Here is a 10,403-nt window from a genome sequence, read left to right on the forward strand (position 1 = left end):
TGGCACACTAGAACATTGTTGTGACAGATACGCATGTGACTTGACAGTGCATGCTTCTAAAAAGGTGCATGCAAATATTAACCAGGGTTCAGTCCATGATTTGGGATTTGCACTATAGAGCAGCACAAGTAACTAGGAATAGTTGAAAGTGAATGGGTAGAATGTCACAGAAATGTACAGTCATCAGCTTCAACTGCAGAAGCGTCATTGGACTCCAAATGTTAATTCTGTTTCTCTCTCCACAGATGCTTCCAGACCTGATGGGTTTCTCCTGCAATTTCTGTTTTTGTTATCTTTAACTGGAGGATCTCAGACATGCAGAAACTTTTGGGGAAGTCTGTATAAGCAAGGTTGGTCCGGGGAAAATGGGAAGGTTAAAAGGAACGTTTTTGGTGTGGAATAAAGTGCTATTGCAGTCAGTGTGGGCAGAGTCTGGATACAGGAAACTGAGATCAGATCACAAAACAAGTCTTGCCACAGGCTAGAAGAATTACTGTGGCACTTCCTGCCCTTCTTTTCAACATGTTCACCAATGCCTCTGCTACCTCAGCCTGCCCCAGTCTGAACCTTTTCCTGTATTTCCACACAACTTCAGGAAGGTGTGTCCAACCCTTAAAGCATCACCTGTCCCACATATCGCAGAATCTGCAGATCACGCAACGGATATATAAACCATCGCAGAATCCACTGTAACGAGAAGCAAGCCATCCTCAATCCTAAGGGAGAACCTTCAAAGTTGATAAGTTGTTAAACAATATAAATGTAAACACTGTGCGATTCAGTATTAGTTCACATTTTTACTTCATTATTTCCATTCATTGGCAATGAAAGACTCGCTGACATCAATAAGTAAAAGTAAGCATTCCAGATTACCATCTGTTTGCTCCTGAATCGTCGAGAAATGAAAAAAAAAAGCCAAAGTTTCTCAACTCCAGAACCAAATGAAAACAGGGCAAAGAGGGAGGGTTATATAGATTTCGACACAACCGTTCGATTATGATGAAGTTTGGAAATATCTAGAAAAATCATAGCCAGCCCACCTGCAAGCGCAAGAGTACCATTAAAGGCTGGTGGCCAGCTATATATCTCACACAGGATTAGTGGCGTCGGTAGCATTATGGTATTACTGGAGCTAACTGTGAAGCTGTAATCATGTATAATGTTCTGGTTGAGGGTGGAGAGGAGGGCAGACCATTGACTCACATACTGCATCAAATCACAAAGGATTAACCAATAGCAAAAAGAATAAGGTTGGACTGACATAGGGGTGGGGGTGAAGGTTGTTTTAAAACAAAGGATTGTGGAAGGAATTGCTATACTTTTAAAAACAAGTGACTGAAAGCCCTTGCGTTATATAACTGCTTTGTTCAAGGAGTGCGGAAGGCTGTTCATAGATGGAGGGGTGTACGCAAAGTGAGGTTTGGCCAACAGCATGTAGCGGATTGAATTTGTGCAATTGCGACTAGTCATGGATGCCCCAGGTCATCAGCCTGACGACTTTCTGATTGGATCCTGGGTGGTTGAACAGCTTGTGGGTGGGAACAATGTAATGAAACTCCTTCGGACTTGTGGAAGAGCGGATTGAGTGTCACCCTCCTGACAGTAAAAATACCTGAAGCTTGAAGAAAACCAATGATTTTCCCTCCTGAGTTGCTATAAGCTGTCGCCAATAACTTTGCAGTCATTTTAGCAATCACCCTGTGCCTCCTACAAAGAATGAAGGAACTTGGATTTGAACCTGAATTTGAAGCCTAGGTCAAGTTGCTGGAGTTGATTAAATGGCGTGGGGAAGTGGGATGTTTCTTCTGCTTGGGTGAATGAAATGACTCCCAAATTGGTCTGCCCCAAAACCCCAGCCTTTAAAATCAAGGAAGGTTATTGCTTAAAGGTTGAGAGCAAATCAATTATTCTTTGTAATGTGTTGACTGGTTTTCTATGATGCTGCATATTGAAGATGACAAGTTTGATGACAGCAGGGGCACTGTCCAACAGTAGTACCTCTTCTCAGCACTGGGGACAGTCTTGGATCTAATAGGAATAAGGTGGAAAAGTCTAAGAGCACTGGGAACAGAGTGAATCCAGAAAAAACTGGTAAGACAGTTTTGGGTGCAGTGGGATTAAGACCTAGAGTCTGTAATTACCTAGTGACAGGAGCCAGTTGGCATGGAGCTTTTTCTTCTCATTTAAAAAAATGAGAAATAGAGAAAAGTTAACACCAGATATGACAAAAGAAATAAGGTTTTGTAGGCAGAAACCGAGCAGTCATGAAATCTTCAATTGCTATAGATTAGTGAATTTTCTTTGATGTTGCTTACACTAAATTACACTGTTTTATAAGGGCAGGGAAACTATATCATGGAAAACGTTTGAAATTTAATTATTCTGTATGCTTTAAATGAATGGTAAGCCCACACGGAGATCAGCTTGCAGCTAAAAATGCTGGCTTTGTTTGATTGCAGATCAGTTAATATGATGTAGATACTGTGTGATAAGCTAGTTCTCAGAAAGGAAGCTGGTTTTCAGAATTTTTTACCACCTGTAGGGAAGAAAATAGACTTATATGAGGTGAAGTTCAAATCCTAATTGTAAGGGTTATTGCTCAAAAACGTTTTCTACATTTGTAACTAGGAGTTGTTCAGGTGGTTGGTTAGCTAGATGGCTGGTATGTGGTTCAGAATAACACCAACAGTGTTAAATCAAACAACCAGTTTGATCCCTGTTTCAGTAAAGATAGACATTAGGGCCTGTTTCCTCACCCTCCCTGTAGTACAAATCATAGTTTGGTGACTCTCAAAGTCAAGAATGGCACCTGGAGAAGAAAGAGTTCTGGCTAAGTTTGTTCTGAACAATATTTAAATCTGGCTGATCTGTAAAATTAAGGCAGCTTTTTCACTTGCCAGTGAATGGCAGGAGTTATACTGACAATAATATATATTTTTCTTTGGTCATCATATTCTTCAGTGATTACCACAACAATATGACCTTGAGGTGAATATATATGATTTACTGATATAGGAGAGACCGGACCTGAAACGTTAACTGATTTCTCTTCACAGGTTCTGACAGACATGCTGAGCTTTCCTGGTAACTTCTGCTTTTGTATAGGAAGAAATATGTTCCATGGAAAACCATTGAACTTTCAACAAATACTACAATAGCTCCGGCTCCTGATACTTCACATTCATAAAACTAAAATAAGAAAGAACAGTAATCCAAATATCCCATGTGTCTACCATATTTCCATATTCCTTTAATCCATCTTCCTTTAAGCCCCAAACTCAATTATTCTTAAAGTTGACCTGTTTGAATTGTTCAGTCTGGTATTACAATCTACACTTATACTATGCTTAACAAACACCTGCCTGCATATGTGATAACAAGTCACTCATTATCTGTTCAAGATTACAGCCAGTCAAAGACAACAGGTGATACTATTGAAAAAAAAGAATAAATTTGTATTTAAACTATGTCTTTCACAACCTCAAGACATTGCAAACCCCCTGCAGCTTATGAAGTTCTTTTCAAGTGCAGTAACTGTTGTAATTGAGGGAATTCAGGAAGTCGATTTGTGCACAGCAAGCTCAAAACAGCAATGGATTAATTTGGTGGTAATGAAGGTTGAGGAATAAATGTTGGCCAGTGCAATTACCCTTCTATTCTTTCCATGGTAGCAAGTACTATTTCACATTGGCAGCACCTTTATTTAGGACCTCCAATTGGTACAGTACTGAGGGTATGCCAGGCAAAGTCATGATCGCGTGCCCAAGAGTAAGGTTTGAACACAAGACATCTGATTCAAGTCAACAGCTAGCATTTTTGGATACCATTGCCACTTCATATCTCTTGAGTTGGGATAAGCAATAACATTAAAGACAATTTTACATCAAAGGAATTCTATTATTGACAGGGGCATTCCAATAGAAGGGTCTGGAGACCCAACAATATCAGAGGTCAATGGTTTTCATGGGCTCTACAAACTACTGTTAAATGCCTACTGTCTAGATGCCTTTTTATGGCAATTGTTTTGAAGCGTGATGCCACCAACACATATAAATAGGAGAAGTAACGTAAGGAACTCAAGGGGCTGTTAAAGCAAATGTAATATCATTGTATTCTCCTACTATAATAGAGTCATACAGCACAGAAAGAGGCCCTTTGGTCCAACGTATCTATGCCAACCAAGTTTCCCAAACTAAATGAGTCCCATTTGCCTGTGTTCAGCCATATCCCTCCAAACCTTTCCTGTTCATGCACCTGTCCAAATATCTTTTAAATGTTGTAACTGTACCTGCATCTGCTTCTGGCAGTTCATTTCATATACGAACCACCCTCTGTGTGAAAACGTTGCCCCCCACCCCCAGGTCCCTTTTAAATCTTTCTCCTTTCACCTTAAAATAATGCCCTCTAGTTTTGAACTCCCAACCCTGGGAAAAGACCTTTGACAAAGTCATAGACTATAACTGTATAGTTGCTGCAGTCACAGCAGCGTGGTCCTAGGATAGTCCTTTAAACTCTTTGTAGTCCTCTTGTATAGACAAGGGGTAATCCATCACAATTCTACTGCATTAAAATGCAGTGTCAAAAAAACAAGAGGGATTAAGGGAATTGGCCTTGGGTATTGAAATAATTTTAGTGAACTGAATGGAATTAAAAAATTATTGGAGAAAACTGAAGCCATGGGAACTAGTTCCCAGGCTACAGGACCGGCACAGCATTTAAATGACCCAAAAGATTGGTGTCTGTACCTTTCAGACATTTAAATTTTGATGACCTTGCTGTCTTCCTAATGCATTGTGCTCTGATGAATCATAAATCCATGATGGCATAGGGACATGATGAGACAGCTTAGAATGAGTCTTGTCCAATCTACTATCAATCATGGAACCACTGCATGATGAGACATTGTTCAGAGTGATCCCTCAAAGGAGTTTGAAGATTACCAACTTGCAGCTGCTTTTTAGCTGTTTGAGTCTGCTCCATCATTCAATTAAGTAACAACTGCTCTGTAACTTTTCATCTATTCACAACTGCACTATGCTAATTTCATGCAGTCACTTTGGTTTCAAGATCAAGTCATGTGAGTTTTTTTTTCCTCACAGTTGTTATGGCTAATTTTCTGTCAACCCAGGGCATTTACATGCAAAAAGAATGATAAGTTACAACAGGGAACAAAGATATCAACTGAAGATATTACATGTTTCCTCAGATTAATAACACTGTTTGGTGCACATCACTTGGAGAAGAAATTCTATGATTGAGAATTGTTTGTTGTCTCAGCGCACAGCGGACTGTCGCAGATTGGGCAAATTATGAGGCTAACTGAGGAGACATATTTCAATCGAAGCTTTCATGTGAGTGTCAGCCATGATTCAGTCAGTAGCTTGCTTGCCTCTGAATCACAGATTCTGGATTTAAGTTCCCCTCTAGGACATGATCACAAGGCTAGGGCTGACATATCAATATAGTTCCTGAGAGAGTAGTGCTTGGTCGGTATACTGGTATTTGGGTGAAGTGTTAGACAGAGGCCTCATCTACTTGTTGAGGTGAATTTAAAGGGTCCCATGTCAAAGACACAGAGTTAATAAGTGTCTTACCAATATCTGTCCCTCAATCAGCATCGCTAAAAGCCGATTATCTGGTCATTATTGCATTGCTGTTTGTGAGAGTTAGCTGACCTGTTTCTGACATCAAACCGTGATTACAATTCTAGATATACAAAACTCATTGGTTTTAAAGAGTCCAGTAATTGTGAAAAATGTCCTATAAATCCAGGATTTTTTTTGCACCATACAGAGTACAGGAGAGAAAGGGCTGGTTTTGGTGAAATGCAAACATTGGGCAGAATTCTCCTGTTTTCAGGTGAAATGTTTTGTCAAATGAGATTTCATGGCACCCATTTCTATCTTGTCTGGGAGTGACTTCTCACAAATCTTCCGGTTGTCAGCTTATTAATTATGTGATTGGGCTCTTAAGTGCCTTTCTTGGGGAATCATGCACTCAGAGAGTTGGAAACGATCGTTCCTGCCCAGGACATTCCAGCACCCTCTGGTGGTCATGCCCCCAGCACCATATTTAAAGCCACTCACCATTGTCAGAAGCTGCAGCCAGGAACTGGGCCTCACATTGTCACACCCGACCATTGTCACCAAGGAGATGGCCCACTGGAAAGGAAGGTTTGCTCCCTGCTTCACTGACACAGACCTGGAGTTGTTGGCAGACAGGGTGGTGATGTAGAGGGTAATCCTCTCTCCAGCTGACCGTCGCACGAGGCCTCACCACCAGAGTGAGCAGTGCCAACACGGATTGCAGCCTGGCACAGCGCTGTGTTTTGGTGTGAGGCCCAGAACCACAGGACAAAGGTCAGTGACCTTCTGCACTCCACACACAGTCAGCACCACCATCTTCTCTCTGCTACCTCACACTCGCAGGGACACCACTGGAACTCTGCATGCACGTCTCAAGAGGGCTCTCAATATTGCCTTCAGCATTTTCACACCATGTCTCTCAGCAGCCTCATCCTTCCAAACACTGACCCTTACTCACCCCTCCGTGCTTCCTGCTCCCTCACTGGGAACATCTCCTGCTTCATCACTGGCTGTTGTTCCATTTGCTTCCATCATACTCAATCCCTCCCTTTGTTGCATTCAGAGAGATATCTGTGCATCCCTCAAATGGTGTCTCTACAGCAACATGACTGGCCTACCTGTAATCACCAAATGTTTGTCCTGCAGGAAAGATGTGGCCCAGTCTCCAGATGGCAAGGACATGCCTCCCTGGGCTCTGGTAGGATCACTGAATGTGACTAGGATAGTGCTAACCCTTCGACTGACTGTGGCAGTACCTCCGATTGACTCTAGCTTCCCTTCACCTCACCATGGACTGATATCCTTTGCCTTTCACACACGGTTATTTGCTTAAAGCACATGAGGTGCATTTGCCACTTTAATCTGCTGGCACATGCCTCAGGTGTAATATTGAAGTAGCACAGAGCCCCACAGTAGCATGTTCACTCTCCTGACTGTTCAGAGCTCCCCATTGTAACAAGCTGCCTGCATCTTCCTCTGCACTGAAGCAAATGCACCCAGGCTGGAATTAAGCACCAGAGACTCTGAATGCTAAGAAAACTGCAAAGCAGACAGGGGCTGGCAGGCTCCAAGGAAGCACAAAGTGAGTGCGCGCTAAATAAGCAAGCCAAGAGTCGTAAGTTTGCACCGTGTGCAGTGGTACAAGGTGCATGCGCCCCTGGGTGTAGAGTGACCCGGTAGAAGCATGTAAACGCCCCGAGTTTCAAAGCGTTGCAATGCTGCATAAGTTGGGTCTGAGGACAGGCAGGTTTGCTGATGCTGATTTGTGTGGATGAAGGGTCGAAGGGGAATGGTGGCCAGGGAGCTTTCTGGGACGTTGTGCTGGAGAAGCAGCTGAATGATGGGCCGGGACAGCCATTTGGCGAGCAGCAGATCCCGGTACCCACATATTGTCAAGTTGCACTGTTTGGCTTCTCAGGGCAAAAAAAAGGGGAATTACAAATGGCGTATTGTAGCGTGTCGGGTCTTTAATTAGATGCAAATACATGGAAATAAGGTAGATGCTGCTCAATTTGAGGTTTGAGGAGAGAATCACAAAAACCTTTCTGAAGGTTTTGATCTTTTATTCGTTTTGTCTGCATTTTCGCACTTTTCTTGCCTTTGCCACATAAGGGAGGGGGAAATTCTGACCACCCTTGTCAATTTGATTTGCGGGCTAGAAGATCGGCCTCAGCAAGTGAATCAAAGATTGAGCAGCCAGCTCTGATGAGGCTGAAAGGATTGACAATCCTGCTCCAATAGAAACTTGTTTTTCACAGAGCTACACATCGCTAAATCATTGGTATCCTGTAGACAACAGGGGGAGTGCCTGAACAGCTATAATAAACGTTAAAGATTAAATAAAACAGCCGAGCAGCTGTTTAGTCCTGTATGTGTTTTCAATTCTTGAAAGTAGACAGTTTCAAGAATTGAGAAGATGTTGCTGTTTGAGCCATTTCTGTTCAGGAATGATTTAATGAAATTGTTCTCCTTATGTAGTAGATCCTATCCTGACAAAGGGTTTCAGAACTGGAGTTCTGAAGAAGGGTCACCGGACCCGAAACGTTAACTCTGTTTTCTCCTCTACAGACGGCCTGAAATGTTGACTTTCCTGCTCCTCTGATGCTGTCTGACCGCTGTGCTTTTCCAGCTCCACACTTATTGAATAAAAACCAAAAAAACTGCGGATGCTGTAAATCAGGAACAAAAACAAAGTTGCTGGAAAAGTTCAGCAGGTCTGGCAGCAGAACTGGAGTTCTGAAGAAGGGTCACCGGACCCGAAACGTTAACTCTGTTTTCTCCTCTACAGATGCTGCCAGACCTGCTGAGCTTTTCCAGCAACTTTGTCTTTGTTCCACACTTATTGACACTGGTAGTAGATCCTGTGTTTCAGATACACTATGGTGATAGGATTGAGTTGGCAATGTTTCCCAGAAAGATGGGCAGGTTCCTCGGAGACCTCTATCTGAACTTCCCACTGCTTTCATTCAAAAGCCAGAAAGTACGCTGCTCCCAAATGATTCTCCACTGGTCACTGATAACAAGATCTATGTTGACTCACAATCCAAGCTGTGATTGTTCAAGCTGCGCCATCTGGTGGCTATCTAAAGACCTAGGAGAAGTAGCTGTTACAAGCATTCGGAAAATGGTAGCATTTGGGATGTAAACTTGAACGAAAACTTTGAAGCTCAAACATCAACCCACCTCTTCCAGTTGTTTTTCTGACCAAATGAGTTCAAACTCTGCTTCTCATCAATGATCCAAAATTTAATTCATTCTTCCAGTCGTAAAACAGGACAAGGATATGGACGAGTTAGACCAAACATGCTGTATATCTATATGACTCTATGACTTGACAGTTCCAAATTATTGTCCATATATACATTTGATATTGCAGCTGGCAAATGGAAAATGGGGGCCACAACAATTAAGGCTTCACTGAGACTGTAATCAGAGATTCATCTTAAACTATTTGTATCCAAATGCCTACTCAAAAGGCAGTTTTAATGATTTCTTGCTGTGAATATCATAACTTTCATTCAAAACTAGCTGTCACAGGTGCAAGCCTACAACAGTGGAGAAGGTTATCATGTTAATCTGGAGCAGACAAAACAGCCACCACAAAATAATCAACAAAAACCTGTATTTATGTAGCACCCATAGTGCTATCAAATGTCCCAAAACACTTTGCAGGAGCAAAATCAATAGAAGAAATGTACTAAGCGACAGAAGGTGATGTTAGTGTAGACGTGGTCAAACAAATAGGTTTTCAAGGATCTTTATATCAGACGAAAATGATGTACTGGAGGACATGCAGTGGTCAATCACATCACCAGGTCAAGAAGGACACGGTGACAAAGGAGATTTATCATTTGTCACTTCAGGAAGTGCAGTTTTCCGAACTGGAACCAGACTGAAACCTGATTTTCGGCAATTCAAGGTTTATCTGGATATCAAAGGCAGTTCTTTGAAGGGATTCGGAGAGAAGAGGGAGATGGAGCTGTAGTTTTAAGGGCGGCAGGGTTTTATAAAAGAGAGGCGATGATATATGGCCCTGCTACTTGTTGTGAGGTGTGTGGGTGGGAAAGAGAAGGGAGAAGGGTTTAATGCTAAATTTCTCAAAACGTGAGTCTTCACCCCCTGATGGTGTCGCAAAATGACATTTCTGGGAATCGCATACTTTAAGGCAGCCTGAGACTCTGTTGGAAAGTTAACAGAACGGCCTCCTTTAACTCTTTTTTTTAAAAGAAGTCCTAGCTGAGGCCTATACAACCGATCTTTGAGATACTTTCCTGATCAACCTGTTCAGGGATGTTATTATATGCCTTTGGTATGGGTAGGATTTGAACCCAGGCCTCCTGGCTCAGGTAGGGACACTAATGCTGCACCACAAGAATCCTAACCAATCTTTGGGAGCTGATTCCTGTTCAAAAAAGACCATTGAAAAGGTTGAGATAATACAGTGTGGAGCTGGAGGAACACAACAGGCCAGGCAGCCTCAGAGGAGCAGGAAAGTTAACGTTTCAGGTCAGGACCTTTCTTCAGAAATGGGGAGGGTGAAGGAAGCTGGAAAATAAATAGAGAGAGGAGGGGTGGGGCTAGGGAAGGTAGGTGGGATGGTGATAGGTGAGTGCAGGTAGGCAGTGGTGGGGATTGGTCAGTAAGGTGGGAGGAGCGGATAGGTGGGAGAGAAGATGGACAGGTTATGTCAGGTCAAGGGGGCTGGGATGAGAGGGTGGGTTGGTCATGGGATGAGGCCAGGGGTGGGGAGATTTTGAAACTGGTAAAATCCACATTTAAATCATTGGGATGTAGGCTCCCGGAGTGGAATATGAGGTG

Source organism: Rhincodon typus, chromosome 15, assembly GCF_021869965.1.
Source record: "Rhincodon typus isolate 14 chromosome 15, sRhiTyp1.1, whole genome shotgun sequence".
In the NCBI taxonomy this organism is placed as follows: Eukaryota; Metazoa; Chordata; class Chondrichthyes; order Orectolobiformes; family Rhincodontidae; genus Rhincodon; species Rhincodon typus.